Source organism: Silurus aristotelis, assembly GCF_946808225.1.
Source record: "Silurus aristotelis genome assembly, chromosome: 8".
Taxonomy (NCBI): domain Eukaryota; kingdom Metazoa; phylum Chordata; class Actinopteri; order Siluriformes; family Siluridae; genus Silurus; species Silurus aristotelis.
Window position 1 is genome coordinate 9,651,154 of NC_139581.1, and position 6,000 is coordinate 9,657,153.

The 6,000-nt window shown below is 36.9% G+C and overlaps 1 long non-coding RNA gene across 1 annotated transcript in view; it reads left to right on the top strand.

The window, feature by feature from the left end:
* The window catches only part of LOC310729806, an 18,925-nt gene extending 13,576 nt beyond the window's left edge, over positions 1-5,349 (top strand). The window contains exons 2-4 of the long non-coding RNA XR_014534678.1: positions 4,080-4,135; positions 4,972-5,024; positions 5,154-5,349. This is a non-coding gene — a long non-coding RNA (uncharacterized lncRNA). The remainder of the gene's footprint in view (positions 1-4,079; positions 4,136-4,971; positions 5,025-5,153) is intronic.
* Positions 5,350-6,000: the final 651 nt, after the last annotated feature.

Here is a 6,000-nt window from a genome sequence, read left to right on the forward strand (position 1 = left end):
CAATAAAAGTGTAAGCCGTGGCGCTCATCCTTTGATTGAAGAGCAGATGTCAAAGGTTAAAAGGAATGCCTGGGACATGAAATCTAAATGACCTGTGCCAGACGCTACATATGAAAGGTATGTATTCATTAATTGATTGCAGAAAAAGTTAGAATCCATTGAAGAGTGTGTGTTCCCACACACTGTGTGACTCCTTGATTTGAGATCAAATAGTAATTGGAGTACAAGATAAAAGATTGAGGATGCATTTGTTAAAAGAGGCTGACCTCACATTAGCCAGGGCAATACAAATTTGCCAAGCATTAGAATGTGCAATGGCACAGCTAAAGACTTTCCGTGATGAGAAGGAGACAGCAGAAGTGGATACATTTTGAAGTGCTAATGAAAGAGGGATGTCTGAAAAGTAAAAGCCATACACTTGACTTTTGCTTTCAGTGAAACTAGACACAGAAGCCAAGGTAAAAGCTTTTATAGACTAAGAAAAAAGCTGAAGGTATGTGACAAAAAGTAAATCTAAAAACCTATGACAACAAGACCATCCCCACAAAGGGAGAATGCAGAGTCAGACTGTCCTGTAATTAAAAAAAGAAGGATGCTTTTTTGTGCTTGTGGAAGGAAATAAACAAGCTATACTGGGACTGAAAACAAAAATAGACAAGTGACAACGCAAGTGTGTTAAAGATGAAGCTTTAAAAGGAGCTATGCACATTGACTGGGTAAAGAAATACAAGGAAATTTTCAAAGGAATAGTGCGTTTACCAGAGTTAAACTCTGAGGGAAAATGCAGAACCTGTTATACACCTGGCAAGAAAGGTGCCAGTTGCCTTAAAGAAAAGATTGAGAGAGAAACTTGACACTAAGATTAAAGATTGAATTATCAGTAAAATAGAGGAACCAACAGAATGGGTGAACTCCCTCATAATAATGGAGAATCCTGATAGATGTCTAAGATTTTGTATAGACCCAAAGGACTTAAACAAAGCAATCCAACACGAGCACTATAGACTTCCAACAAAATCAGTTATTATAAGTAGTTAAAGAAACAACACCCAGGTCATACGATGTGTTAACTGAACATGAAAAATTAATGAGGCGAAACAGTAGACACCTGCTGAAAGTGCCTTGGAGAGACATAAGAATCAAGGAAAGTGACCTGCAAAGCTAAAAACAAAGCGAACAATCAGAATCGCAGGGCAGATATAAGAGTAGCAGCTACTGATAAAGAGAATAATGTGGAGGCACTGGCAGAACATCCAAAGATAAAAAAAAAAAAAAAAAAGACTGATTAAAGAAATGTGAACATATGTTCAGATAAGAGAAATAAATAAAAATAACAAAAAGATTTTTGTATAAATCTCGAATTTATGTGGACTCAACTAACAATTGTTAAATGGTGAAATATACAGTTATTTATATAACTATAAAGGAGGATTTAGATATTCTTGTGTATGAAGTTATACAAAAAAAAGGAGGGAGGGGGTGTATTGATATGTGTTGTCCATGTTATGATGGCCACCAGATGGCAGTATAATGCACCGGTAAGCCATGTTCAGGACTGTAAAAAATAAATTCTTTCAGCTTCTCCCATTAGGGGTCGCCACAGCGGATCCTCATGTTTTTACGCTGGATTCCCTTCCTAACGCAACCCTCCCCAGTCATCCAGGCTTGGGACCGGTGTTGTGCCTAATTCAAACCCCCGGTCTAAAATCAACCCCCCTTCGCGTGCACGCAGACAGTACCGTCGTATTTCCTGTAGATGGCACTAAAAACACGGAAGGCAAGCTAAATGTAAACCCCCTGCCTGAATTCTACCCCCCTCTATTTCTTTTTCCTTCATCCTCAGAGTTACCAAACTTGCTGTGATACACCTACACAAGTAATAATGTATGTGTAAAATACTACATTTAATCTAACAACATGGACAGCTGTATTATTTAGGGGGGTATTATTTAGGCAAGCTGAATGTAAACCCCCTGCCTGAATTCTAGCCCCCCTCTATTTCTTTTTGCTCCATATGAAGAGTTACCAAACTTGCTGTGATACAAATACACAAGTAATAATATTTAATGCACAAAGTTATGTTTGATTTATACAGACAGCTCTATTTTTAAAAATGTCCAAAAATCTCGAGCTCATGCATGTAAAACTTACAAAAGCATACAAAATAAAAATCCACTAATAGAAGAGGTGTATAAAAAGTGTTACTCCTTTATTTCTACTTTTGACAGGCATGACACAAAAAGTGCACTTGTGATGTCGCCTGGATACATGATTGGTGATTGCAGCAGTTACAGGCAGTCTAAAATGTAGAGAAGACAATTTTCTTCAAGGCACTAGACAGACACTGTAACCAATAATTAAATTGTGATAGATAGTGAATAATCTTGCCCATAGAAAACAGTAAATACCCAGATATTATCACCACTTTTCTCCCCACAGACATGGCATTGTTGGCTCAGGTCATTTATATAACCAATTCAAGTGAAAAGATTATATGATTTGCATTGAATGTACAGTCAGTGAATGTACATTCAAAATGTACATTGCAAAAGAAAATATATCCAATTTCAACCAAACGTACAGGTAAATTTCTGCTAAACAAGCAGGTAGTCAAATGAGTTGGTGAGGATGATGGCAGATAGGTGTGGTGATTAAGAAGGATGTGCAGTAAATAACTAGGGAGGAAATGTAGAGTGTAGAAGAGGCAGGCATTCTTACTGCTGAATGGTGATCATGAACAGTTGTGCTCCTTTTTTTAGAGGCTGCTATGATTTTTTCAGGATTCATTTAAGAATGTAAAAAACAAAAACAGTCCTTGCTGAAAAAAAGTAGGCTATATTTTCAAAAACAAAAAAAGAAAAATTCAACACTGAACCAAACTTGTAGTGTATTTTCTTAAAATAAAAAAAAAAATAAAAAAACACAAAAAATGTATATATACACATATAATCAGCACAACTGTTTCCACCATTGATAATAAATCAGAATATTAGAATGAATTCTAAAGGTTTGTGTGAAATAGAGAGGGGGGGAGAATTCAGGCAGGGGGTTTACATTCAGCTTGCCTAAATAATACCCCCCTAAATAATACAGCTGTCCATGTTGTTAGATTAAATGTAGAATTTTACACATACATTATTACTTGTGTAGGTGTATCATAGCAAGTTTGGTAACTCTGAGTATGAAGGAAAAAGAAATAGAGGGGGGTAGAATTCAGGCAGGGGGTTTACATTCAGCTTGCCTTCCGTGTTTTTAGTGCCATCTACAGGAAATACGACGGTACTGTCCGCGTGCACGCGAAGAGGGTTTGAATTAGGCACAACACCGGCACTGAAAGTGGCTGGGGTTGGTTCCCTGACCGGGGATCGAACCCAGGCCGCATCAGTGAGAGCGCCACAGCCTAACCGATAGACCACCAGGGAACTATGGTCAGGACTATGAAAATTGGGAGAATAAAAGCTTGTTATGATAACAGTACTTAGTGTGTGAGCCTCGTCAATACAGTTGTAATGTTAAATAAAGCAGATTATAGAGCACCACGGGACTTCCGTTTTTTTTTTCGATGTAAGAGAGAACAGTCTTGCCCTCTCACCCCGCACCTTCACGAAGTGTGTGGATATGGTCCTGGTCCCTCTGAGACTTCAGGGCATTCGAATCTTAAACATTCGCATTTTGAACATTCACATTTGCATCTTAAACTCTTGAAAGATGATTTGTTGATTTCAATCAGAGCACTTAGCAGTCCAGCATCGAGATGTCGTTCTCACCTACATTAAGAAACGGGGGTTACGGCTAAACGGCAAAAAGAGTGAACTTACTCCATTACAGAGAACCACTTACTTAGCGGTCGTGTGGGATTCAACCCTTATGCATGTGCAGCTGTGTGCCTTGAGCATGGGCTCTATATTCTACTTTTTAAAATAAGCATAGAAGAAGCAGAAGAAAAGCAGAACTGGTTGGAGGTGCTCCGCTGGGTGGTTTGAGGTCAGTGATGGCCTAAATCCCTTGCCACATGTGTCAAGGGTCAGCAGAGTTGGTGTTTCTCGATCCACTGTTTGTATACATGTTTGTCTTTGCAGATTCCTCTGTTCAGATTGGCTCTGACGATGCAGTGGGTCCTTTCAGTCAAAATACAGTAAATATATTCTCCTGGTTAAATAAGGAGACTGTGTTAATTAGAGACACACACATTTATTTAAGTATAACCCTAACCCTTACCCTAACCGTATATTTTCTGCCTTATTCTCTGATTAAAATGGAGAGATAAAAGATGGAGAGATTAACATTTTTGCATTTCTATCAGCATTACCCATGATCCTTTGCCTCCGTTGTTATTGAGACAGAGCCAGACAGATTCAGTCATGCTGAGTGACACGGAAAAAGAGGAATATTCGTGTCCATGAACACAAATCAATAGATTAAAGTTTGTGACTATATCACAATATGGCGTGAGACTGTGTTGTGTTATTATACAGTACGGCTGTCCATCCAAATATGCAACCTTTACTTTAAGGTACAAAATTTTTTAAGTGAAAAATTATGAATGAAAGAGCTGTCAAAGAGCATATTTTTCAACTTTTCAATAGAAAATAAATGTAGGTGAAGCTATACGGTCATTTGTTTCAACTACATATATGCTGCGCATGCTTATACCTTTTATATGTAAGTAATTTTGACTGTTCCACTATCAGATTTATATGCTTTTTATATTTTAATTTCAAACACATGTAATTAATACCAAATGTAGAGTAGTGTAGTGACTGAAGATGTGACTACATCTTTCGGCTGCTCCCGTTAGTGGTAGCCTCAGAACATCTGTCTCCATGTCACTCTGTATTCTACATCTGCCTCTTTCAAATAAACAACCTGCATGTATTTGACTACAGATGTGACTACAATGTATTATTTTTATTATCAATATTTGATCTTTAAACTGTTACTGACATCAGGTATGTGCTGATTTTGGAACAGTTGCAGCATGGATCTTCAGTCAAGAATACTGTTCTGCTGGATTAGTCTTCAAGGTACAGAATAACATTCAGTTGGGATACATTATGTTTCCATTTATTTCACTCTCTAGTAAATATAGATGGATATTGCAAGTAATAAAAATTATTCTGTTTTTGCTGACTGATATTTAGACTCTTTCGCAGTGGCCTTTGCCTCTGTTTTTGCCAATATTTGGAAGGAAGAAGTTGTCGCTCCAATGAAGGCACTGGTCTCATCTTGTGTAGTGTTGCTCTATAAGTTTAATTACCCTGGTGACACACTTCCTGCCTCTCAGATAAAGGGAATCTGGCATAAACGGACAAGCAATGTTCACATCTATGATGAAGATGGTTTTCAGATTGTAAACAGTTTCAAGGGTCGCACAAGACTAACTGCCAGCCTGGGTGATAAAAAAACTGCTTGTTGGAAATAAACAAAGTGAGCGACAAGGACAAGGGCTCATTTTGCTTCAGAGCTGAAATCCCAACAATAGACAATACTCTTTTTCTGAGAAATGTGTGACTTGAAGTGTGAGTTTGGTTTTAAAATGTATACCTTCATTATTTTCCACTTTGTGATGTGTTCTCTTTATATTCATTGTGCCAGTTAAAGGTTTATAAAATTTTATATTACCGTTTTTACATCTGCTACTTTTTTACTTAAACACTGATTAACAGTTTAATTATAATCAAACGAGGGGTAAATTAATATTCCTGGTAGTCGTAAAAGTTTTTTTCATTTGAATAAAAAAATAACAGACATTCCTATTTGAGCGATTGGACTATTAAGTGGTAACATAACAAACGTGAAAAAGTGAAGAATAATTTCTGAATCCAGTGTGTGTGTGTATTTATATTTTATATATTCATATATATTAAAATTAAACCAAACTAAAATGGAACCAAACTGTGACTTAATATATATATTTCATATCTATTTATATTAGAAGTGTAATGGTACACAACATTTATAGTATGGTATGTACATTTTCAATTTCGGGCAGGTTAGGAG